General features: G+C 40.8%; 1 protein-coding gene across 1 annotated transcript in view; it reads right to left on the minus strand.

Annotated features, from left to right (window-relative positions):
• The window catches only part of LOC129646354 (uncharacterized), a 58326-nt gene extending 31841 nt beyond the window's left edge, over positions 1-26485 (minus strand). Inside the window, exon 1 of the mRNA XM_055572378.1 lies at positions 26380-26485. The gene's annotated coding sequence lies outside the window, so the exon portion shown is untranslated. The remainder of the gene's footprint in view (positions 1-26379) is intronic.
• Between the last annotated feature and the right edge of the window lie 1256 nt (positions 26486-27741).

Here is a 27741-nt window from a genome sequence, read left to right on the forward strand (position 1 = left end):
CCGCCAGCACACTAGGCCTCCCTGTCCATCACCAACTCCCAGAGTCCACCCAAACCCATGTCCATTGAGTCAGTGAGCCATCCAACCATCTCATCCTCTGTCATCCCCTTCTCCTCTTGCCCTCAATCTTTCACAGCATCAGGGTCTTTTCAAATGAGTTATCTCTTCGCATCAGGTGGCAAAAGGATTGGAGTTTCAGCTTCAACATCAGTCCTTCCAATGAATATTCAGGACTGATTTCCTTTAGGATGGACTGGTTGGATCTTCTTGCAGTCCAAGGGACTCTCAAGAGTCTTCTCCAACACCACAGTTCAAAAGCATCAATTCGGTGCTCAGCTTTCTTTATGATCCAAAAAACCATAGCCTTACTAGACAGACCTTTGTTGACAAAGTAATGTCTCTGCTTTTGAATATGCTATCTAGGTTGGTCATAACTTTCCTTCCAAGGAGTAAGCATCTTTTAATTTCATGGCTTCAGTCACCATTTACAGTGATTTTGAAGCCCAGAAAAATAAAGTCTGACACTGTTTCCACTGTTTCCCCATCTATTTGCCATGAAGTGATGGGACCGGATGCCATGATCTTAGTTTTCTGAATGTTGGGCTTTAAGCCAACCTTTTCACTCTCCTCTTTCACTCTCATCAAGAGGTTCTTTAGTTCTTCTTCACTTTCTGCCATAAGGGTGGTGTCATCTTTGTATCTGAGGTTATTGATATTTCTCCCGGCCATCTTGATTCCAGCTTGTGCTTCCTCCAGCCCAGTGTTTCTCATGATGTACTCTGCATATAAATTAAATAAGCAGGGTAACAATATACAGCCTTGATGTACTCCTTTTCCTATTTGGAACCAGTCTGTTGTTCCATGTCCAGTTCTAACTGTTGCTTCCTGACCTGCATACAGGTTTCTCAAGAGGCAGGTCAGGTGGTCTGGTATTCCCATCTCTTTCAGTATTTTCCACAGTTAATTGTGATCCACTTGGTCAAAGGTTTTGGCATAGTCAAAAAAGCAGAAATAGATGTTTTTCTGGAACTCTCTTGCTTTTTCCATGATCCAGCAGATGTTGGCAATTTGATCTCTGGTTCCTCTGCCTTTTCTAAAACCAGCTTGAACATCTGGAAGCTCACGGTTAACGTATGTTGGAGCCTAATTTCTATCATAATGGTATTTTGAGATGGGGCCTTTGGGAAATAATTAGCCCCCATGAATGGCATTAGTGTCCTTATAAGATGAGATACAAGATAGTTTATGTGGATCTGCATCACCTTTTTTTTCCACAAGTTATCACACTGATCCATTAAATTGAGGACTTTATGTTAGTTGAACCTAGTGACAAAAAACTAGCAACTACTCTAGACTTATCAATAATGATGTTTGCATGCCAGAGGGTGGGAAATTTGACAAAATTTCAGACAAAAATAAATCTGACAAAAATTCAGACATCTTCTACCTCGGTGAGATTTCCAGGGGTCTGGTGGGGTGGGGTGTGGAGGGAGATTTTTTTCTAAGATGAAGGATAAATTGTTGCACCCAGGCCCTCCTACCACCAAGAAAGGGGCATGGCACCTATTGAGTCTCTTTGGATTTGGGGGGCAACATAGTCCTCATTTGGGGTGTGTTACTATGGCCCATTTACTGAGTGATCTGAAAGAAAGTGAAAGTCACTCAGTCGTGTCCAACTCTTGGCAATCCCATGGACTATTCAGTCCATGGAATTCTCCTGGCCAGAATACTGGAGTGGGTAGCCTTTCCCTTCTCCAGGGGATCTTCCCAATCCAGGGATCGAATAGCTGAGAGTTTTGATGGGACTCAGAACAAGAGAAGACTCTGCCACAGGTCCGGGCTGTTGTGCAAGCTGCTCTGCCACTTGGGCCATGTGACCCAGGAGATCTATTGGTCCTTCAGGTGTCAGAACTGGAGAGGGATGCTGTTGGAGCATTTGGCAGCCTCTGTAGGAGTGACTCAGATAGTAAAGAATCTGCCCACAATGTGGGAGACCCAGGTTCAATCCCTGGGTCGGGAAGATCCCCTGGAGAAGGGCATGGCAGCCCACTCCAGTATTCTTGCCTGGAGAATTCCATGGATAGGAAAGCCTGGCAGCTACTGTCCATGGGATCACAAAGAGTCATATGTAACTTTCGCTTTCGCATAGGAGAATCATAGTGTGGGCCCTTGCGACTTTAGAACAAAGCCTTTCCACTCTCTGTAGATAATTACTCTCCTTTTGAGAAACAGTTTTCAACTTGCTACTGGTTCTTAGTAAAGACTGAACAGTTAACCATGGGCCCCCAAGTTACCAGGCAACCTGAGCTGCCCATCATGAACAGGGTGTTGTCTGATCCACCAAGTCATAAAATCAGACATGCACATCAGCACTGCATCCTAGTTAGAAGGTTAGTATCTCTGATCAGGTCTAACCAGGCTCTGGAGACAGCAGTAAGTTGCATGAAGAAGTGGCCCAACTGCCCACGGTCCCCACTCCTGCTGTACTGGCTTCTCTTTCCTAGACTGTACGTGAGACTTGATAGGGCCTTCCTGAAAATCAGTTCATAGAGGAAGAGAGAAGACTCAGGCCTGGTGTATAGATGGTTTTGCATGCTATGCAGCCAGAACCCAAAGGTGGGTAGCTGGGGCCACTACAGCTCCTTTCTGGGCCATCCCTGAAGGAGAGTGGTGATGAGAAATCTTCTCAGGGAGCAGAACTTTGAGCAGTGCTCCTAGCTGTTCACTTTGCTTGGTGTTTACTGAAGGCAACGGGAATATGGAGTGGGTAATGGAAGAAGGTAGTAGTTATAAATACCCTGTGACCAGTCACAGAAATGAGGATTATTTTATAAAGACTATTTCCTCCTTAATTAGTTATGAATAGGTGTGTGTATAAAATATCTTTATTTCCTTCTCATTTCCTTATCATGTAACATACGATATATTGGTTTTATATCATAGTCTTTTTAAGTATTGTTAATTTATATCATCAGTTCAATTCAGTCCAGTCGCTCAGTCGTGTCTGACTCTTTGTGACCCCATGAATCGCAGCATGCCAGGCCTCCCCTGTCCATCACCAACTCCCGGAGTTCACCCAAACTCATGTGGATCAAGTTGGTGATGCCATCCAGCCATCTCATCCTCTGTCGTCCCCTTCTCCTCCTGCCCCCAATCCCTCCCAGCATCAGGGTCTTTTCTAATGAGTCAACTTTTCACATGAGGTGGCCAAAGTATTGGAGTTTCAGCTTCAGCATCAGTCCTTCCAATGAACACCCAGGACTGGTCTCCTTTAGGATGGACTGGTTGGATCTCCTTGTAGTCCAAGGGACTTGCAAGAGTCTTCTCCAGTGCCACAGTTCAAAGCATCAATTCTTTGGCGCTCAGCTTTCTTCACAGTCCAACTCTCACATCCATACATGACCACTGGAAAAACCATAGCCTTGACTAGACGGACCTTTGTTGGCAAAGTAATATCTCTGCTTTTTAATGTGCTATCTAGGTTGGTCATAACTTTCCTTCCAAGGAGTAAGCGTCTTTTAATTTCATGGCTGCAATCACCATCTGCAGTGATTTTGGAGCCCCCAAAAATAAAGTCTGACACTGTTTCCACTGTTTCCCCATCTATTTCCCATGAAGTGATGGGACCAGATGCCATGATCTTTATTTTCTGAATGGTGAGCTTTAAGCCAGCTTTTTCACTCTCCTCTTTCATTTTCATCAAGAGGCTTTTTAGTTCTTTACTTTCTGCCATAAGGGTGGTGTTATTTGCATATCTGAGGTTATTGATATTTCTCCCAGCAAACTTGATTCCAGCTTGTGCTTCTTCCAGCCCAGCGTTTCTCATGATGTACTCTGCATATAAATTAAATAAGCAGGGTGACAATATACATCATAGTATTTCAGTTATGAGAAATCAAAGAGAGAATCAACAATACTCAGAACTTCACCTCTTCTTCAGAGGAAGAGACCAGGATGTTATAGGTTGCATGCAGGATAGGTAGATCATGGTAGGTGTAGTTATGACTTCATTATTGTCCATATTTGGAGATTAAGTATGGCTTAATGTGTATGTGCATCCTTAGTCGCACAGTTGTGTCTGACTCTTTGTGATCCCATGGACTCTAGCCTGCCAGGTTCCTCTGTCCATGGGGATTCTCCAGGCAAGAATACTGGAGTGGATTGCCATGCCCTCCTCCAGAGGATCAACCCAACCCAGGGATTGAACCCAGGTATCCCACATTGCAGGTGGATTATTTACCATCTGAGCCACCAGGGAAGCCCATACATGAATCAATACCTTATAATAAATCTCTTTATCATCTGTCTGTTTGTCTATCTATCTTTCTCCTGTATTGTTCTTGTTTCTTTGGAGAACTCTAACTAATATAATGTCCTAAGAGAGTCTTCCTTGATGATTTTATCTAAAGTAGCCCCCACTCTCCACGTTACCACTGTCTGTCTTATTACCTTATTCCCATGAACTCATGTAAATTACTTAGCCTTTTTTATGTCTCAAGTTTGCAATATGTTAAATGGGAGGAACTGTAATGTTTTCCTCAGTGGGTGTTAAACTCTGAGTTTTCTAATCTGTAAAATAAGAATAAAAATGGTACCTATGAGAATTAATTGAGATAGAGTAAAGAAACATTCAGAAAACGAAGATCTTGGCGTCTGGTCCCATCACTTCATGGGAAATAGATGGGGAAAGAGTGGAAACAGTGTCAGACTTTATTTTGGGGGGCTCCAAAATCACTGCAGATGGTGACTGCAGCCATGAAATTAAAAGACGCTTACTCCTTGGAAGAAAAGTTATGACCAACCTAGATAGCATATTCAAAAGCAGAGACATTACTTTACCAACAAAGGTCCGTCTAGTCAAGGCTATGGTTTTTCCTGTGGTCATGTATGGATGTGAGAGCTGGACTGTGAAGAAGGCTGAGCGCCGAAGAATTGATGCTTTTGAACTATGGTGTTGGAGAAGACTCTTGAGAGTCCCTTGGACTGCAAGGAGATCCAACCAGTCCATTCTGAAGGAGATCAACCCTGGGATTTCTTTGGAAGGAATGATGCTAAAGCTGAAACTCCAGTACTTTGGCCACCTCATGCGAAGAGTTGACTCATTGGAAAAGACTCTGATTCTGGGAGGGATTGGGGGCAGGAGAAGGGGACGACAGAGGATGAGATGGCTGGATGGCATCACTGACTCGATGGACGTGAGTCTGAGTGAACTCCGGGAGTTGGTGATGGACAGGGAGGCCTGGAGTGGTGCGATTCATGGGGTTGCAAAGAGTCGGACACGACTGAGCGACTGAACTGAACTGAACTGAACTGAAGGAAACATTTTAGCTCAGAATATGGTACCTAGTATGATTTCAATGACTAGAAGCTATAGAGTGCTGTTTGTTTGCATATTATCAGCAAGCAGATTAAAGAGCAGGAGAGTGTCTAGAGCACAGTAGAACTGGAACCAGTAACACAGAGTCATAGCAGATCCTGGGCCTTAGGAAGAAGTGGAGTTTGGACCTGGAGGTTGGGCACCACGATGGTAAGTGTGTAATGAGATGGTTGCTCATGACAGTGGAATGACAGAGGAATAAATCAGTTTTCATAGATGGAAAGTTTTATTAGGAATGATATCTGGATATTTATCAAAATATTGGAGAATCTCTATTCTTCACTTCTGAATATCTATTTTTTAGAGAAAAAAAGCAAAACCATGTTCTAAGACCATTGAAGCAGAACAACTTGGCTGTGGGCTCATTTTAAATGAATGACGGTTCATCATATGAGGCCAGGTCCCTGGGTAACCTCTGTTCATTCTTATATTGGGTAGGTCAAATAATAGAGAGAGAATCGTGAATTAAAGTTACTAGTTCAGATTGACCAGAGAGAGGTGAATCACCAGATAAGTGGAGAAAAAGAAGAAATAATTGTGAACAGGGAAGAAAGGGCTACAGATGTAGGGAATAGGAGCAGGTGTCTGAAATAGAAGGGGATGGTTTGGGGTAGAGAAAAAAATGAGAGATAAACAAGCCTTAACAATGTAAAAATGACCCAGACTTTATCCCTAAATGGCTATAGCATACAACTTTAAGACCTCAAAGGAAAAATACCTTAACATTTAAGAAAGTATCTCCTGGCCCATCAGTAATAGACTGATGCCCCTTAAATGGCTTTAAAATAGGTGTGTAGGCGAGAGAGTGATTTGGCAGAAAGGGGAAGAGTTCATCTTTAAGAGGAAATCTGAGGTTAGGAGAACATGAAAGCAGATCATTCATGATGAATGTAAAGGAAAGAACAAGATTTAATAATGAATCAGGGGGACAAAGATCTTCCCAAGCCAGGGATCGAACCCAGGTCTCCCTCATTGTAGGCAGATTCTTTACCAGCAGAGCCACCAGGGAAGCTGGACAAAGATTAGCACTAACAATAGGAACCATGTACTTATGACACATGAAGCCCATCATGGCAAGCTTTTTACATGTACCACCACATTGAATGACAGCCACCCATAAGATGAGTCCTTGGTTAACCCCACTTAACGGGGTAACTTGGTAACTTTGTGGAGACGGGTCTTGGAGGCAGGAGATCTGAGTTTCACATCTAGGCTCTCTGAGCCAATGACTCAGGTGCTTAACTGTTCTGCCCAGCCGAGAGAAGATGATGAAGCCCCGGAAAGGACTGGGAAGGGGGAATACAAACAACTTTGATGTTAAAGAATTTTAAAATGAAAGTAAGACACAGCAAAGAGGAAAATGTTTCTAAAGGAGTAAAGGAATTCATATTTATTGATCATCTTGCAAACTCAGGAGCACATATATAATGTCCCTTCATCACCCAAGAACTCTTGAAATAGACGTGATTTCCGTTCACACAGATGAGGAGATCGAAGTGCAGAAGTCACCGTTAATCACTGAGTTCGTAAATACCAGAGCCAGGATTAGAACCGCTGTCGACTGCATTAGAAAGCCCACAGTATTTCCATTTGAACAGCTGCCTTGGGAAAGGAAGTACTGAGGCTGGGTGTGAGAGAGCAGAAATGGCATCTCCTTCGAATGGTGGGGCAAACATGCAAATAAAGCATGACTAGAAAGACAAAAAAAGGAAATGAGAAAGGGAGGACCACAAGGTGATAATTAGGCTCACACCACCTGTTTTTTCCTTTGGCCAAAGAGGTCTCTCTTCAAGGCTCTGAGTGACAAACAAAGCAACGGAGTGGCTCAGAAAGGCCAACATGGGTCATCGCATGAGATGTTCAGAGATGCTAAACATGTGATTTCAAGAAACCCCAAACTGTGACAAGAAAGAGATCCCAAACAATTGACATACTGCTGCTGACTGCAACAGATATGTCACAGAAAACAATCATTTAAAAAAGGGATAAACAGAGACAAGCTCAGAAAGATGCATTCTCTAGAGGTGCTTGACAGGAAGTGTGGTTACTGTATAGATAGGATCAGGAGCCACATAGCTGTGGAGGAAAAACAACCCTGCAAAGCTGGTGGGTTAGGTTTAATTATCACCACTTTGCATAGAAGGAAACTGTGGCCCAAAGAGTTTGATGACTTGCCCGTGGTGCCTAAGTTTTAGACTCTAGGTGTCAGACCCTAAATCAAGTGTGATTAGTCCACGAACCAGTTGTCATATAAAGCAATATGTTTCTAATGATGAATTTGGAGATTCAGATTATGCAGGAAATATTTTTGAGCTGAGCTCTTTGTGCCATACAGGTAGCACTTTTTAAAAACTTATCTAGTTTTTAATAAAAGCAACCTTGGTTTCTAGTTGAAAATGACATTCAGTTCAGTCTTGTTCATGCTGTGTTTGGTTGCGGTAGTATTTTCCAGGTGCGGATGCATATAGAACCTTAACCCTGTATGGGCTAATAATTAACAAAGGTGGACGCTGACTTCACAAAGTGGGGATTTGACAGCAGATCCTTTTGTTTGCAGCCGTCCAGGATACAGTTATCCTCTGGAAAGTAATTCTTTGATGGCCAGCTAAAGATCATTCACAGATGTAAACTGACAGCTGGGAAATGCACACCACAGCTGCCCCCAAACCCCACCCCTCACCCTGACCCTGAAGTCTTTGTTTCACTCTTAAACTTGTCTGAGTATAATGGACTGAATTAACTCTGACCCATTCAGAATAGAATCAACTCATTTCAGACCACATAACTTTATGTTGGATATATTCACAATTACCAATTCATGCTGACACTCTTGGACTGTTCAGATAACCAATTTTGTTCTTCTTTAAGGAAGTCAAAATGCCCAGCTCTCTTTTCCCAATTTCTGAACTAGGATGAGTAGAAGACACTAGAAATTATGGTCCAAGTGATTTTAAAGTTTTCTGTTGAATGTCTGTAGACACTCTGTGGTTATATTCTGTTTCCCTGATTCATCCCATTTGGATAAAATAAATATTCCCTGGTATCAGTAAGACTAAGTGGCTCATTAACAGCATGGCAACCCCAAAGTACAGGACAAAAATCAATGCCTTGACCACTATCCAGGCTCTTCATGAAGAATTAGCTATTTCCTGCGTCCAGATGGGTGATGTGCTTGATCATTTCTCCTTTTGACATGGTTTTTTCAGGATTCAAAATATTTTTACAAGAAAAAGCACACAAATCTCATTATCCACCTTCTGAGCTATGATAAAGGGGTACTTAATCTTTTTTCTTTGCTCAAAATCTCAAACCCAAGGCAATTAGAATTGGAGAAGTTTTGTTTTAGATGGTAGAAAGCTTGTTTGCTTTAACATAACAGAAGACAGAAGTGGGATATTAATCAGTGTAGCTTGATGAGAGAGATCTCTAGAATCTTAACTGCTAACTCCTGTTCACCATTCAGTCTCTTCCCCACCTCGCTGTATTTCCTCCTTCCGTCCCTCACTTTTGTCATTTCATTTCTTCTTTCTTTTTTTCTCTTTCTCTCCTTTCCTTCCTCTCTCTCTCGTCCCCCACCTCCTCTCTTCCTTTTCTTCCTCTCACTCTGTCTTTCTTCCTTCCTTTTGTTTTTAATTTCTGTATTTGTGGGGCTTCCCAGCTGGTGCTAGTAGTAAAGAATCTGTCTGCCAGGGCAGGAGATGCAGGAGATGTGAGTTTGATCCCTGGGTCAGGAAGATCCCCTGGAGGAAGAAATGACAACCCACTCCAGTATTCTTGCCTGGAGAATCCCATGGACAGAGGGGCCTGGTGGGCTATGGTCTGCTGCTACTGCTGCTGCTGCTAAGTCACTTCAGTCGTGTCTGACTCTGTGTGACCCCATAGACGGAAGCCCACCAGGCTCCCCCAACCCTGGGATTCTCCAGGCAAAAACACTGGAGTAGGTTGCCATTTCCTTCTCCAATGTAGGAAAGTGAAAAGTGAAAGTGAAGTCGCTCAGTCGTGTCTGACTCTTCGCAACCCCATGGACTGCAGCCCACCAGGCTCTCAGTCCATGGAATTCTCCAGGCAAGAGTACTGGAGTGGGGTGCCATCGCCTTCTCCATAGGCTATGGTCTATGGGGTCGCAAAGAGTTGGACACGACTGAGTGACTGAGCTTCTGTATTTGTACATCCTTACCTACTTCCTGTTCTAGACCTCCTCTTCCCCATATAGGAGCCTACCCTGCCCGGGTTGTCTAAACAGACACATAACCTTTCTGGCCACATCTAACATCCCTGGGCAACAAACTGGCCAGGATGGAGACCACTTAATGGCTTAGTTTTAGCGCCTTTAAGCTCTGAATGACAGCTTCTTACATCTGCATCACAGATTGGCAGGAAGTCCCTCTGACAATGCTCATTGACTCTAACAGGCGCTAGCAATTCTTTCTGTAACCAGAAGAGGCAGATAAGGTCCTCACCGAGAGAAGCTGGACAGAAGATTGCTAAACACATAGAGCTGAGGGGCCCAGAAGGAAGAACTGGTCCCAAAGAAGACCACTAGGATCTCAATTAGTTGTTATGTCTAGGACACTCTGACTTGCCCGCTGTCACATAGTGGCCCTTGAAAGCCAGGTGCTGTGAGTCCTAGTTGAATGCTGTTGAAAGATTGTTCTCATACCACGGACATGACATTGACTGCCCTGTCCTCCCAATACAGTGTATACATGGATGCTCGTTTTATATTTCTAATTCCCCCCTGCCCCTTCATATTTTTTTAATATACTTTCAAGTTTACTCTTTATTTTTATTTCCAATTTGAAGTCAATTTACTTTGTTTGCAGACCCAACTAATCACTGCTATCTAAACACAGATGACATCATTGTGTTAGGTGATATGAGAAATTACTCTGCTATTCTACAGTTACTGTCAGAGCAAGCCCATCTTTGCATCAAGTGCTGTCAGTCATTTTGAGAATTTATGCAAGCAGCAACATTCAACATAAACATACCATGGTTTGTCTTCCGTGATAAGAGAAAGGGGTATGTGAATTTTTTCTGTATAAGTAGAGCTTGTCAATGGCAGCTCTTTCACCATTTTTCTTCCTTCTTTAGAACCTGCTTGGCTCTTCCTCACTTATGGCCTCTACTGTTGCCACCCTGGTCAGAGCCTCTGCCATCTCTAGTCTTTATTTATTTATTTATTATTTTTGGGCGTGCTGGGTCTTCATTGCTGTGAAGCCTGTTTAGTTGTGGAGTTGGGGGACTACTCTCTAGTTGTGGTGCATGGGCTTCTCAATGCAGTGGCTTCTCTTGTGAGCACAGGCTCTAGGGTGCACAAGCTTCTACAGTTGCCTTGCATGGGCTCAGTAGTGGCGGCTCTCAGGCTCAAGCGCACAGGCTCAGTAGTTGTGGCACACAGGCTTAGGTGCTCCACGGCATGCCGGATCCTCCTGGATCAGGGATTGAACCCCATGTCTCCTGCACTCAGGTGGACTCTCCACCACTGAGCCACCAGGGAAGCCCCCCATCTATAGTCTTATGGCAAGTGCCTCGGGAAGATAGCTCTGCTTCTGCTCTTCCCATCTTCAGCCTATTCCCAACACAGCAGTCTGAGAGAGCATTTTAAAATAAAGTCATATTCCATCACTCTTCTGCTTAAACCCTTGCTATGGCTCTTGTTTCACTTGCAGTAAAATTCAGAGTATTTTAGCAAGGTCTACAGAGCCCTTCATGATCTATTTTCACCTTTCTTAACTTCAATCTCCTCCTTTTTCTCTTCCCTCACTCCTAGCCACGTGGCTTCCACGCTGTTCCTGGAACACATCAAGTGCTTTGGGCCTTAGAACCCTTGCATTAGCTCTTCCATAATCCTGGAACAGTCTTCCCCAATGACAGCCATCAGGCTCACTCCCTGTCTTCTGTAAGTCTTTGATCAAATCTTTGTTCTCAGTGAGGCCTGCCCTGACCACTCTAAATCTGCAGCTCAGTGAGCATCCCTGTGCTCCTAATCCTGTACCTAAGTGGGTATGGGGCCTTCCTGGGACAGTCTGCTCCCCCAAATCCTCTGCTTTAGCTCTTCTCTAAAGTACCTAGATAACAGTATCTGATGCACATTTCCTGTGTTTCTCTACAAATGCTAAAACCACCACCAAACGGAAGAAATTAACTACTTGATTCCAATGTGTACATAGCCCCCAGACTGACTGGCACCTAGGGATTAATAATGTTAACCCCTGTGACACCACCTTGTTACCTCACTGTCAGCCAATTAGAGAACTGTGCACGAGCTGATCACATGCCCTCGGACTCCCTCTCCCTCACTTAGCTTTTAAAAATACTTTGATGAAATCCATCAGGGAGTTTGAGAGTTTTGAGCACTAGCTATCTGGACTCCAGGCTTTCCTGATGGCTCAGTGGTAAAGAATCTCCCTGCAATGCAGGACACCCGAGTTTGACCCCTGGATTGGGAAGATGCCCTGGAGAAAGGAATGGCTACCCACTCCAGTATTCTTGCCTGGAGAATTCCATGGACAGAGAAGCCTGGTGGGCTACAGTCCATAGAGTCGCAAAGAGTCAGACATGACTCACCAACTGTCACCATCACCTCTGTCTGGACTTCTTGCTTGGTGCTGTATAATAAATGCTGCACTTTCTCTTACCACAACCTGATGTCGGTAGACTGGCTTTATTGTGCACAGGCAAGCGAACCAAAGTTCGGTTCTGCAACAGCCGCCCTTAACCTGCTCTATTTTTTCTTTTCTTTCTTGCCTTAAAATACTTTATGATTTACTTACATTTTATGTTTATTTATGGGGCTTCCCTGGTAGCTCAGACAGTAAAGAATCTGCCGACAATGCGGGAGACCCAGGTTCCATCCCTGGGTTGGGAAGATCCCCTGGAGAAGGTAATGGCAACCCACTCCACTATTCTTGCCTGGAGAATTCCATGGACAGAGGAGTCTGGTGGGCTACAGTCCCATGGGGTTGCAAAGAGTCAGACATGACTGACTAACACTTTCACTTATGTTCATTACTTGTTTTTACTGTCCCTCTAATAGCATGTAAACTCCACAAAGCCAAGGATCTGTATTTTGTTCAAGTACCTAGAACAATATTTGGCATGTAGTAGCAACCCAGTACGTATTGTTGAATGAGTGAGTGAACAAGCAAATATCTGTGGTACATGTCAGTTTGTTTGAACCTTTGTCCTTCTTTTGTGTGCTGTATCACTGGCCAGTCCTTTTAGTCATCACCTCATTTGCCTTTTGGGTACCTGTTGCTATCTCACTTGATCATTTTGCATGCAATGGTATCAAATCCTCCCTTTTTTAACTTGAGAAAAATCACTTCCACATTTACCCATGTAATTGTGCTTTCTATCATTCATCTAGATCTGTAAGACTGCAAGAGAGCCTCTCAGCCAGTCCTACTTTTAGGCAAATGAAAATCCAATGAGTTTGCTGTTATCAGTTGACTGTTGCAGCTGAGTTCCTCCTGCTGTTAAACTTATGGCTCTCTTGCTTTAACTGAAGCCTTGAGTTTCTCTTTTATTCTCTTTAAACCTGGATAACTAGTCACCAGACATATCTTCCCATGAAGCCCTCCATGTAGCTGAAGAAAATAAATCTAACCCTCAGCATTCTAGTCTATAGACCAATATCATTAATCTTTCTCCAGGAGACATAATTTTTTTCTGAAAAGATGCCACTTTAAAAAATATATTTCACAGCAATTTACTGACTGCATCAGTTGACTAAAGTTCAGACTTTAGTGGGGAGCAAGAATGGCCTTTATGAGGAAACCACATAAACTTGTCTTAAAAGAGTTTTGCTTGGCTTAAACACTAAAATGTTCATGGTAGGGAAAATCCGACTAAGGTACAACTTCAAAATGACCTGAAAGCTTGTGAAGATGAGTTAATATGTTATCTGAAAACAAATTATACAGAATGACACCCAAATGAAGTTGATAATTGGGTAGGAGGAAGTTTAACTAGAGTGGACAAGAAAGGTTTGATATAGAGGATTAATCAGAACCAAACATTGTATGTCTCAATGTATGTGTGTGTGTGTGGAGGGGGGCAGGGTAGCGTGACAGAGAGAGTGCTAACCAACAGAACAAAAAGCATGAGGCCTGGGACTTCGGAATGTAGAATACAAATATGGCCATAGCATCACAGCATGAAGAAATTGAAAGCAGTGTTATCTTTCTCTCTTTCTCTCTCTTTCTTTTTTTAAAATTGAGGTATAATATTATAAATACAACATTATATTAGTTTCAGGTGTACAACATAACAATTTGTATACATTAAGAAGTGATCATAAGTCTAGTTTCCTCCCGTCACCATCAAAGTTACAAAATATATAATGCAATATTATTGACTATAGTCAGCATACTGTACATTATATCCTGACTTACTTTTTCTTAAAGACTGAAGGTTTGTATCTCTTGACACCCTCCCCCAATTTTGCCCACCAGCCAAACTTCTTCTGATAACTACCAGTCTTTTCTCCATGTCTATGAGTCTTATTCTGACTGTTTTGTGTTTTTAGATTTCTCATATAAGTGAAATCATACAGTATTTGTCTTTCGTTGTCTGACAGTATAATGCCCTCAAGGTCCATCCATGTTGTTGGAAATGGCAAGATTTCATTCTTTTTTAGGACTGAGTAATATTTAATTGTATATTTTGTTACTGAGTTGTATGAATTCTTTATATATTTTGGATATTCATCCCTTATCACATATATGATTTGTAATATTCTCTATGTGTGTGTTTATATATAAAGTCCATTTGATCTAATGTATTATTTAAGGTCAATTTTTCCTTATTGATTCTCTGTTTGGATTGTCTATCTATTGATGTAAGTGGAGTATTGAAGTCCCCTACTTTGTCTGGGAAATCCCATGGACAGAGGGGCCTGACAGGCTATAGGCCATGGGGTCACAAAAGAGTCAGACATGGCTTAGTGACTACACAACAATAACAACATATACTACTACTAGATTTTTGTAAATCTTTTTTTTTTTTTAAGGTCTGTTAATATTTCCTTTACATGTTTAGGTGATTTTGTGTTGGGTGCATGAATATTTACAAATGTTATATCCATCTTGTTGGATTGACCTTTTATCATTTATATAGTGTTCATCTTTGTCTTTTATTCATTTTGTCAGATGTAAGTATACCTACTCCAGCTATTTTTGGTTTCCTTTTGCATGAAACATGTCTTTCCATCTTTTCATTTTCCACATGTGTGTTTTCTTACATCTGAATCAAATCTCTTTAGACAGCATATTTTTATCCGTTCAGCTATTCTATGTTTTTTGAGATGATCCTACAAGATGATGCTGTGAGAATATGCCACTCAATATGCCAGCAAATTTGGAAAACTCAGCAGTGGCCACAGGACTGGAAAAAGTCAGTTTTCATTCCAATCCCCAAGAAAGGCAATGCCAAAGAATGTTCAAACTACCTCACAACTGCACTCATCTCACACACTAGCAAAGTAATGCTCAAAATTCTCCAAGCCAGGCTTCAACAGTATGTGAACCAGTGAACTTCCAGATGTTCAAGCTGGGTTTAGAAAAGGCAGAGGAACCAGAGATCAAATTGCCAACATTCGCTGGATCATCAAAACAGCAAGAGAATTCCAGAAAAACATCTACTTTTGTTTTATTGACTGTGCCAGAGCCTTTGAGTGTGTGGATCACAACAAACTGTGGAAAATTCTTAAAGAGGTGGGAATACCAAACCACCTGACTTGCCTCCTGGAAAATCTGTATGCAGGTCAAGAAGCAACAGTGAAAACTGGACATGGAACAACCAACTGGTTCCAAATAGGAAAAGGAGTACTTCAAGGCTGTATATTGTCAACCTGCTTATTTAACTTATGTGCAGAGTACATCGGGGCTTCCCTGGTCACTCAGAGGTTAAAGTGTCTACCTGGAATGCAGGAGACCCAGGTTCGATCCCTGGGTCAGGAAGATCCCCTGGAGAAGGAAATAGCAACCCACTCCAGTACTCTTGCCTGGAGAATCCCATGGAGGGAGAAGCCTGGTGCGCTACAGTACATGGGGTCGCAAAGAGTCAGACACAACTGAGCGAATTCACTTCACATCATGTGAAATGCTGGTCTGGGTGAAGCACAAGCTGGAATCAAGATTTCCAGGAGAAATATCAATAACCTCAGATATGTAGATGACACCACCCTTATGGCAGAAAGCAAAGCACTAACGAGCCTCTTGATCAAAATCGAAGAGGAGAGTGAAAAAGTCAGCTTAAAACTCAACATTCAGAAGACTAAGATCATGGCATCCAGTCCCATCACTGCATGGCAAATAGTTGGGGAAACAATGGAAACAGTGAGAGATTTTATTTTGGGGGGCTCCAAAATCACTGCAAATGGTGACTGCAGCCATGAAATTAAAAGATGCTTCTTTCTCCTTGGAAGAAAATCTATGACCAACTTAGACAGCATATTAAAAAGCAGAGATGTTACTTTACCAACAAACGTCCTTCCAATCAAAGCTATGGTTGTTCCAATAGTCATGTATGGATATGAGAGTTGGATCATAAAGAAAGCTGAGCGCTGCAAATCAATCAATGTTATACACCACATTAACAAATTGAAGGATAAAAAGCATATGATTATCTCAATAGATGCAGAGAAAGCCTTGGTCAAAATTCAACATCCATTTATGATAAAAAAAAAAATCCAGAAATCAGGCATAGAAGGAACAAACCTCAACATGATAAAAGCCATATATGATAAACCCACAGCAAAACATTATCCTCTATTATCCACCATTTTCAATGGTGAAAAATTGAAAGAATTTCCCCTAAAGTCAGGAACAAGACAAGGGTGCCCACTCGCACCACTGCTATTCAACATAGTTTGGAAGTTTTAGCCACAGCAATCAGAGAAGGAAAAGGAATAAAAGGAATCCACATTGGAAAAGAAGTAAAACTCTCACTGTTTGCAGATGACATGATCCTCTAGAAAACCTTTAGAAAACCCTAAAGACTCCACCAGAAACTTACTAGAGCTAATCAATGAATATAGTAAAGTTGCAGGATATAAAATTAACACAGAGAAATCCCTTGCATTCCTATACACTAACAATGAGAAAACAGGACGAGAAATTAAAGAAACAATTCCATTCACCATTACAACGAAAAGAATAAAATACTTAGGAATAAAGCTACTTAAAGAAACAAAAGACTTATATATAGAAAACTATAAAACACTGATGAAAGAAATCAAAGAAGACACAAATAGATGGAGAAATATATCATGTTCATGGATCAAAGAATCAATATAGTGAAAATGAGTATACTACCCAAAGCACTCTATAGATTCAATGTAATCCCTATTAAGCTACCAATGGTATTTTTCAGAGAACTAGAACAAATAACTTCACAATTTGTATGTAAATACAAGAAACCTCGAATAGCCAAAGCAATCTTGAGAAAGAAGAATGGAACTGGAGGAATCAACCTGCCTGACTTCAGACTATACTACAAAGCTACAGTCATCAAGACAGTATGGTACTGGCACAAAGACAGAAATATATATCAGTGGAACAAAATAGAAAGTCCAGAGATAAATCCACACACCCATGGACACCTCATCTTTGACAAAGGAGGCAAGAATATACAATGGAGAAAGACAATCTCTTTAATAAGTGGTGCTGGGAAAACTGGTCAACCACTTGTAAAAGAAAGAAACTAGAACACTTTCTAACACCATACACAAAAATAAACTCAAATGGATTAAAGATCTAAATGTAAGACCAGAAACTATAAAACTCCTAGAGGAGAACATAGGCAAAACACTCTCTGACGTAAATCATAGCAGGATCCTCTATGATCCACCTCCCAGAGTAATGGAAATAAAAGCAAAAGTAAACAAATGGGACCTAATTAAACTTAAAAGCTTTTGCACAACTAAGGAAACTTAAGCAAGGTGAAAAGACAGCCTTCAGAATAGGAGCAAATAATAGCAAATGAAGCAACTGACAAAGAATTAATCTCAAAAATATACAAGCAACTCCTGCAGCTCAATTCCAGAAAAATAAGCGACCCAATCAAAAAATGGGCCAAAGAACTAAACAGACATTTCTCCAAAGAAGACATACAGATGGCTAACAAACACATGAAAAGATGCTCAACATCACTCATTATCAGAGAAATGCAAATCAAAACTGCAACGAGGTACTATCTCATGCTGGTCAGAATGGCTGCTATCAAAAAGCAGCCATTTATTTATGTACACGTGTACAAACAATAAATGCTGGAGAGGGTGTGGAGAAAAAGGAACCCTCTTACACTGTTGGTAGGAATGCAAACTAGTACAGCCACTATGGAGAATAGTGTGGAGATTCCTTAAAAAACTGGAAATAGAACTGCCATATGACCCAGCAATCCCACTGCTGGGCATACACACCGAGGAAACCAGAATTGAAAGAGACATGTGTACCCCAATGTTCATCGCAGCACTGTTTACAATAGCCAGGACATGGAAGCAACCTAGATGTCCATCAGCAGACAAATGGATAAGAAAGCTGTGGTACATATACACAATGTATTACTGAGCTATTAAAAAGAATGCATTTGAATCAGTTCTAATAAGGTGGATGAAACTGGAGCCTATATACTGGAGTGAAGTAAGTCAGAAAGAAAAACACCAATACAGTATATTAACACATATATATGGAATTTAGAAAATGGTAATGATGACTGTATATGTGAGACAGCAAAAGAGATACAGATGTAAGGAACAGACTTTTGGACTCTGTGGGAGAAGGCAAGGGTGGGATGATTTGAGAGAATAGCATTGAAACGTATATTATCATATGTGAAATGGATCACCAGTCTAGGTTTGATGCATGAGATAGGGTGCTCAGGGCTGGTGCCCTGGGATGACCTTGAGGGATGGGGTAGGGAAGGAGGTGGGAGGGGGTTTGGGATGGGGAACACGTGTACACCTGTGGCTGATTCATGTGAATGTATGGCAAAAACCACCACAATATTATAAAGTAATTAGCCTCCAATTAAAATAAATAAATAAGAAAAAAAAGAAAGAAAGCTGAGCAGTGAAGAATTGATGCTTTTGCACTGTGATGTTGGAGAAGACTCTTGAGAATCCCTGGGACTGCAAGGAGATCCAACTAGTCCATCCTAAAGGAAATCAGTCCTGAATATTCATTGGAAGGACTGATGCTGAAACTGAAACTCCAATCCTTTGGCCACCTGATGGGAAGAGCCAACTCATTGCAAAAGACCCTGATGCTGGGACAGATTGAAGGCAGGAGGAGAAGGTGAGGACAGAGGATGAGATCATTGGATGGCATCACCAATGCGATGTACATGAGTTTGAGTAGGCTCTGAGAGTTGGTGATGGACAGGGAAGCCTGGTGTGATGCAGTACGTGGGGTCACAAAGAGTCAGACACAACTGAGTGACTGAACTGACTGATTCTGTGTCTTTTGAGAATTTAGTCTGTTTACATTTAAAATAATTATAGATAGGTGTATAGTTATTACTATTTACATAAAGTAACTATAGATAATTATATATTTCTTACCATTTTGTTAATTGTTTTTGGGTTGTTTCACAGTTCCTCTATGTGATTTTCTTCTTCTCTTGTTCTCTTTTCTTGTGATTTGATGATTTTCTTTAGTGTTATGTTTAGATTCCATTATCATTATCTTTTATTGTATCTTCTATAAGTTTTTGCTTTGTGATTACCAAATATATATATATATATATATATATATATATATATATACACACACACACACACACCTTACAAATAGCTGTGAAAAGAGGAGAAGTGAAAAGCAAAGGAGAAAAGGAAAGATATAAACATCTGAATGCAGAGTTCCAAAGAATAGTAAGAAGAGATAAGAAAGCCTTCTTCAGCGATCAATGCAAAGAAATAGAGGAAAACAACAGAATGGGAAAGACTAGGGATCTCTTCAAGAAAATCAGAGATACCAAAGGAACATTTCATGCAAAGATGAGCTCGATAAAGGACAGAAATGGTATGGACCTAACAGAAGCAGAAGATACTAAGAAGAGATGGGAAGAATACACAAAGAACTGTGCAAAAAAGATCTTCACGACCCAGATAATCACAATGGTGTGATCACTGACCTAGAGCCAGACATCCTGGAATGTGAAGTCAAGTGGGCCTTAGAAAGCATCACTACGAACAAAGCTAGTGGAGATGATGGAATTCCAGTTGAGCTATTTCAAATCCTGAAAGATGATGCTGTGAAAGTGCTGCACTCAATATGCCAGCAAATTTGGAACACTCAGCAGTGGCCACAGGACTGGAAAAGGTCAGTTTTCATTCCAATCCCAAAGAAAGGCAATGCCAAAGAATGCTCAAACTACTGCACAGTTGTACTCATCTCACATGCTAGTAAAGTAATGCTCAAAATTCTCCAAGCCAGGCTTCAGCAATATGTGAACTGTGAACTTCCTGATGTTCAAGCTGGTTTTAGAAAAGGCAGAGGAACCAGAGATCAAATTGCCAACATCTGCTGGATCATAGAAAAAGCAAGAGAGTTCCAGAAAAACATTTATTTCAGCTTTATTGACTATGCCAAAGCCTTTGACTGTGTGGATCACAATAAACTGTGGAAAGTTCTTCAAGAGATGGGAATACCAGACCACCTGATCTGCCTCTTGAGAAATTTGTATGCAGGTCAGGAAGCAACAGTTAAAACTGGACATGGAACAACAGACTGGTTCCAAATAGGAAAAGGAGTTCATCAAGGCTGTATATTGTCACCCTGTTTATTTAACTTCTATGCAGAGTACATCATGAGAAACGCTGGACTGGAAGAAACACAAGCTGGAATCAAGATTGCTGGCAGAAATGTCAATAACCTCAGATATGCAGATGACACCACCCTTATGGCAGAAAGTGAAGAGGAACTCAAAAGCCTCTTGATGAAAGTGAAAGTGGAGAGTGAAAAAGTTGACTTAAAGTTCAACATTCAGAAAACGAAGATTATGGCATCCAGTCCCATCACTTCATGGGAAATAGATGGGGAAACAGTGGAAACAGTGTCAGACTTTATTTTTCTGGGCTCCAAAATCACTGCAGATGGTGACTGCAGCCATGAAATTAAAAGATGCTTACTCCTTGGAAGGAAAGGTATGACCAACCTAGATAGCATATTCAAAAGCAGAGACATTACTTTGCCAACAAAGGTCCGTCTAGTCAAGGCTATGGTTTTTCCAGTGGTCATGTATGGATGTGAGAGTTGGACTGTGAAGAAGGCTGAGCACCGAAGAATTGATGCTTTTGAACTGTGGTGTTGGAGAAGACTCTTGAGAGTCCTTTGGACTGCAAGGAGATCCAACCAGTCCATTCTGAAGGAGATCAGCCCTTGGATTTCTTTGGAAGGAATGATGCTAAAGCTGAAACTCCAGTACTTTGGCTACCTCATGCAAAGAGTTGATTCATTGGAAAAGACCCTGATGCTTGGAGGGATTGGGGGCAGGAGGAGAAGGGGACGACAGAGGATGAGACGGCTGGATGGCATCACTGACTCGATGGATGTGAGTCTGAGTGAACTCCGGGAGTTGGTGATGGACAGGGAGGCCTGGAGTGCTGCGATTCATGGGGTCGCAAAGAGTTGGACATGACTGAGCGGCTGATCTGATCTGATCTGATCTGATACGTATATATATAACTTTAGTTTTAAGTTGAAATTGTTACATGTGAATGCATTCTAAAACTACATTTTTACTCCCTCTACATATTACAAGTTTTTGATGTCACATTTTGCATCTATTTTGTGGATCCTTTAACAATGTAATTATGGTTATTATTTATTTATTTATTTTTACTACTTTGTCTTTTCAGTTCAATTCAGTCACTCAGTCATGTCTGACTCTTTGCAACCCTGTGAACTGCAGCATGTCAGGCTTCCCATTCCATTACCAACTCCTGGAGCTTGCTCAAACTCATATACATTGAGTTGGGGATGCCATTCAACCATCTCATCCTCTGTCATCCCCTTTTCCTCCTGCCTTCAATCTTTCTCAGAATCAGGGTTTTTTTTTTTTTCAAATGAATCAATTCTTTGCATCAGGTGGCCAAAGGATTGGAGTTTCAGTTTCAACATCAGTCCTTCCAATGAATATTCAGGACTGATTTCCTTTAGGATGGACTGGTTGGATCTCCTTGCAGTCCAAGGGACTCTCACACGTCTTCTCCAACACCACAGTTCAAAGCATCAGTTCTTTGGTGCTAGGGTCTCTTTGTATTCAACTTATTTGGTACTCTGTGAGCTTTCTGAATCTGATCTGAATATCTGTTTCCTTCTCCAGGTTAAGGAAGTTTATAGCCATTATTTCTTCAAATAGCTTTTCTGTCCCTTTTCTCTCTCTTCTCTTTCTGAGATCCTGTAATACAAATATTATTCTGTTTGATGTATATAGCTTGAGATCCCTTAAGCTATCTTCATTTTAATAAATCCTTTTTCTTCTTGGTGCTCTGTTTGGATGAGTTCCACTGCCCTGTCTTTCAGATCTCTAATCCTTTCTCCAATTTCATCTAGTCTTCTGTTGAGCCCTCAGTTCAGTTATATTCTTCAGCTCTATGACTTCTGTTTGGTACTTTCTTATATTTTCTGTCTCTTTTTTGAAGTTCTATGATCACCCATTCTTCTCCCTAGATTGGGAAGTTATCTTAGTGACCATTACTTTGAACCCTTTATGAGGTAAATTATCTCTGTTTCACTAAGCTTTTGTTTTTTTTTCCCCTGGGATTTCATCTTATTCATTCCTTTGGAACATAGTCCCCTGCTACTTCGTTTTTCTTGACTCTCTGTATTTGTTTCTGTGTATAACATGAAATAATTACCTCTTCCAGTCTTGAAGGAGTGGTCATAGGAACACTGTGGTTTGCATTTTAGTCTACTGTCTGTGAAATGCCCTGGGTAGTCAGCCTGCCAAGACTCGTCTTTCTGATTGTTTCAGTCCCATGGGGCCCTGAAATGCAAATTCCCTGACCACCAATGCCAAAATGTGTCCCCTATATGCACTGCACTCCTGCTGAGTATGGCAGGGTGGGGTTGTGAGGGAGTATCAGCCTGGGCCAAGCCTACCTGCCAAAAGCAGTTTTTCTTGAGTGAGGGCAGATTTAGACTTGAATGTACTGACAGTAAAATGCAGGGAGTCTAGTGAGACACACTAGACTTAAAAAGCCAATCAATACCTTTTCTATGACAAGTTGTAATCAATTGTTAAGATAATATGAAATGACTCTGAAGTCCTCATCCAGAGCAAGAGAAATAGGTCAATGTGGAACATAAGAATAAGTGAGAAAAATTTTCTATTCATAGTGATAAAGCTTGAATATAAGTGGAAGGGCTTCCCTGGTGGCTCAGACAATAAAGAATCTGCCTGCAATGCAGGAGACCTGGGTTTAATCCCTGGGTGGGGAAGATCCCCTGGAGAAGGGAATGCATGCCACTCCAGTATTCTTGCCTAGAGAATTCCATGGACAGAAGAGCCCGGAGGGTACAGTCCATGGGGTCACAAAGAGTCAAACACAAATGAGTGACTAACACTTACTTACTTATAAGTGGGAACCTCTGTTACTCCAATGAAGATTTCTATTTCTTTAGGAACAGAAGACTCTTGAGAGTCCCTTGGACTGCAAGGAGATCCAACCAGTCCACTCTAAAGGAGATCAGCCCTGGGTGTTCTTTGGAAGGAATGATGCTAAAGCTGAAACTCCAGTACTTTGGCCACCTCATGCGAAGAGTTGACTCATTGGAAAAGACTCTGATGCTGGGAGGGATTGGGGGCAGGAGGAGAAGGGGATGACAGAGGATGAGATGGCTGGATGGCATCACCGACTCTATGGACGTAAGTTTGAGTGAACTCCGGGAGATGGTGATGGACAGGGAGGCCTGGCGTGCTGCAATTCATGGGGTCGCAAAGAATTGGACACGACTGAGCAACTGAACTGAACTGAACTGAGGCACAGATATGTTATATATCATATGGCATATCTTAAAACATTAAACATCAATAGCATTGTGCCTAACATAGAGCAAAAAATATAATGGAACTCCAGTGTGCTAAGTACGAAGGTCACCAGGGTGAACAAAAAGAGTTCCTGCTTTCAAGAAGCTTAGAGGAAATTCTGTCCATACTGTGTATCTTTTGAGCAATTGTTTTAATGAAGAGTTGTTTTAAAAGAAATAAAAAGCAGAAATGGATTGCCTGCATGAATGTATTATAGCTACTCTTAATTCCCAGGTCTGTACAAAGGCCAGTAAGCAGATCACTCAACTGAAAGTTACAGCCGCAGCACGTACCAAGGGTATCTACAACCTGAACTACAAACAGTGACTAAAAAAGCATTGATCACCCTCTAGAATAATGTTTTTCAAAGCCTTGTCCAGAGACAAACTTGTATATAAATTATGTTTCAAACTTGTTTAAAATACAGATTCTTGAGATTCCTTCTCAAGAACTTACTATATCATATTTGCAGTGTTGGGTGCTGGAGTCTTTGTTTTAAAGAATCTCCAGGTAGTTCTCCGGCACTGTTTCAGAGTCATGCTGTTTGGGTTTAACACAGAATGATTTTTACACATCTGAACCTATGACAGGATGACAAACATCAAAATATCCTAAATTTATATTAGCTTATCTCCTAATGACACTATATTATTGATTTGTCAGTATGAGCTTCATTGTCAAATATGAGCCCAAGTTTTTTTTCAATCATATGGAGACCTAACCAGTTCTTTTCCTATATTGCATTTGTATTCTTGGTTCACTTTTATTTCCTAGATGGCCTATCTTTTTATATTTGTTCCTATTAGATTTCATGCTATTAAATGTCCCTATTAAGTTTCATCATTATGATCTTTAATAATCTAATCAAAGCTACTGTGAATTTGTCTTTTTCTCTATAATATTTTTCAACAGTTCAATATAAGTTAGAACTAGTGACATATTTACAAGCCCACGTTTGATTTCTTCTTTCATTTGTAAAGATGCAGATAGTCAAACCCCCTCCTAACTTTTCTCTTCAAACTGATTTTTGTGGAATATCACTTTACCCATTAGTGGTCCTCAACCATGAGTAACTTCAGCCTTAACTTTCATGTCATTCCCATAAAGATAAAAGAGTGTTTTCTTTGTACATAGTGTATTGCCTGGTTTATACAAACATCCCATACAAAAATACTTAGAGGATTGTGGGGGTGGGGTAGGGGTAGGGTGGTTATAGGAAGAAGAGTTCTTGAATGAGTATATTTATTTGAAAGGTTATTAACTTCAAGTTGGAATAAGAATAAAGGTTTATACCATCTTCATATTTTAAAATTAAGAAATAACTGAGAAAAGCTCTAGAAGATAAGTCATCACAAATCTTGAGCCCCCAAATAGCATCTATAGAAAGCTGGGAAAAGAAAGGATTTCCTCTTTGTAAAGAGTTCACTGTCTTTCTTGGTCTGACCCAGTCCTTTGGCCTTCGGGACATCTTATAAATCTGCCCCTTCTAGATTTTAAGAATAGTGGCTGTCAAGCTGATATTTTAATGCACCATGTTTTAACTACTGCTGCTTTGTTATATGCATCCTAATTGAATATTTTCAATTTTGTACTTATGGCCTGAAGCAATCTAATCAATCGGTATACAATTTTAATAAATTGAAAGAAAATTTTAAATGTACAGTAATGAATGGGACTAATAGCCGTTTTGCCTCACACAGTGTAATGTAAGCAGTAGATGGTTAATAAATATGAATTTATGACCACGACAGTTAGCCCTAGAGGCAGGGTACATGGTTTTCCTTTTCTCTGAGTCACCATGCAATCAGAGAAAAGGTACTTTTATACTTCAGTTTCACAACCCACAAAAGGAAATAGTTCTTATTCATCATTATCAATCCAGGATAGAAAAAGAAATGCAAAGGGATTAAGTTAATAATTGCCTTTGTGTTTTAAGGTGGCAGCTGGCCAGGTGTTCTCAGACTCAACTGAAGAATTAGAATGAAATGTGTTGGAACCGGGAAGATTAAGGTTAAATGATGAAATTCTGGAATGCTCCTGCTGGACACCTTTTAACTGGGCTTTCTTGCTTCAGATGGCCACTGCAGAAGGTTGGATCGGATGATCTCATACAATCTCATCACTCTTAAGTCAGTTTCAGGAAACTGTTATGTTTTAGAGGTAACAAACTGCAATTGGGAGCTCTTTTGCACAGTCTCTTAATAATTATGTACTCTAGGATAAAAACATTGATTATTTAAATACCTAAACCTAGAAAATTAACGACCAAGAAATATGGTTGAAGGAAACTGTCAAAATTACCAGCCAGGCCCTGGTTGATTGTGTATTCTTTGATTTAGGAATCCTTAGACTCTGGAGCAAACTATAGGCCATCTGGTCATAGGCCTGCCGCCTATTTTTGTACAGCTTGTGAACTAAGAATGGTTTTCACCTGATTGGAGCAAAATTTTAAAAGATTAATATTTAATGACCCATTAAAAGCTAAATAAATTTAAATTTCATTGCACATGTAAAAAATTTTCTCTGAACACAGATATGCTTATTCATTTACATATTATTTGTGACTGCTTTTGCATTACATCAGCAGAGCTGAGTGGCTGAGACAGAGACCATATGGCCTGCAAAGCCAAACAGATTTATATCTGGCCCTTTACAAGAATAGTTTGCTTATTCCTGATCTAGAGAATCTATCCAGAAGAACAGAATATGCTTGTCTTCAGAGTGTTACATAGAAAAATTGGGGAAAATTGTAAAGATTCCCCAAGTATATAAAAATTATTAAGTAAACTGTGTCACATCCACTCAGTGAAATGTTTCAAAACCATGAAAAAAAGAAGACAGTGACAATTTAACAATCAATTCAGTTCAGTTCAGTCACTCAGTCATGTCCAACTCTTTGAGACCCCATGGCCTGCAGCACACCAGGCCTCCCTGTCCATCACCAACTCCCGGAGTTTACTCACACTCATGTGCATTCAGTTGGTGATGCCATCCAACCATCTCATCCTCTGTTGTCCCTTTCTCCTCCCGCCTTCAATCTTTCCCAGCATCAGGGGCTTTTCCAATAAGTCAATTCTTCGCATCAGGTGGCCAAAGTATTGGAGTTTCAGCTTCAGCATCATTAACAATATTGAAATATAAAATGGTTGTGTTAAGTAAAGTGGAAAAAAATTAGAGCACCAAGTTGTGTAACTATATAATTATAGCCTTTCATCATTCAATTAATTTAGTTATCCAACAGCCCAAATTGGTGCTCTGTGACAACCTAGAGAGGTGGGATGGGGAGGGACATAGGAGAAGGGGTTCAAGAGGAAGAGGATATAAGTATACCTATGGCTGGTTCATGTTGATGTATGGCAGAAACTATCACAGTATTGTGAAGTAATTATCCTTTAATTAAAAAATTAATTTAGTTATCCAACATTAAATTTACTGGAGTCTAGAATATTATTGATATACACATTAGAGGAAAAAAACCCTGCAAACATTTATACATAGTAACTGGGAAAAAGTTTTGGATTTTGTTGATTTTTTTTCTCATCTCTTTTTACTTTTTTGTATGATGTTTATGTTACTTACATATTAAAAACCTTGTGGAAAAACGTTGGAAAAAGCATCAGAATGCACAAACGGACAATGAACAGCTCTCTATTAGACTGAAACTGCCTGGTGGGGTTTGCAGAGGACCCTTGACTTTGGTGTCTGTGGCTTGTTCTGCTCCAGCAACTTCTCAGTCTTTATCTCCTCAGTTAGTATATTCCTCTCTATAAAAGGAAAAAACAGGCTTTCTTCTAAAAAATCTTCTCTGCTTTCTACCCACATCAACCCAAGGAGCCAGTAGGCATGAAAGACTTTCCCTCCATTCAAAAAAGATAGATAAGATTATTTACCAATAGTTGTACCATGTGAGGAAACTTCGAGTTTTTCTCTGAAAAGATTTAATGGTATTCTGTGTTCCCAGGTGGTGGTAGGTGTAAAGAACCTGCATGCCAGTTTTTACAAAAGATGTAAGAGAAGCAGGTTTGATCCCTGGGTCAGCAAGATCCCCTGGAGGAGGGCATGGGTACCCATTCCAGTATTCTCTCTTGAAGAATCCCATGGACAGAGGAGCCTGGTGGGCTACAGTTCATAGGGTCTCAAAAAGTCGGACACGGCTGAAGCCATTTAGCATGCACATTCTTCACAATGATCTAAGGACTCACACAGGAGCAAGGCGAAGTGGGAGTTTTTCTGAAATAGAAGTGGTTCTGGAGCTTAGATATGAAACACCCAGCTCCTTCCTTTCCTTTCCCAGTGAGGAAACGGCAATTAGTTGCAGTCCTTAA

The sequence above is a fragment of the Bubalus kerabau genome, chromosome 1, assembly GCF_029407905.1.
Source record: "Bubalus kerabau isolate K-KA32 ecotype Philippines breed swamp buffalo chromosome 1, PCC_UOA_SB_1v2, whole genome shotgun sequence".
NCBI lineage: Eukaryota > Metazoa > Chordata > Mammalia > Artiodactyla > Bovidae > Bubalus > Bubalus kerabau.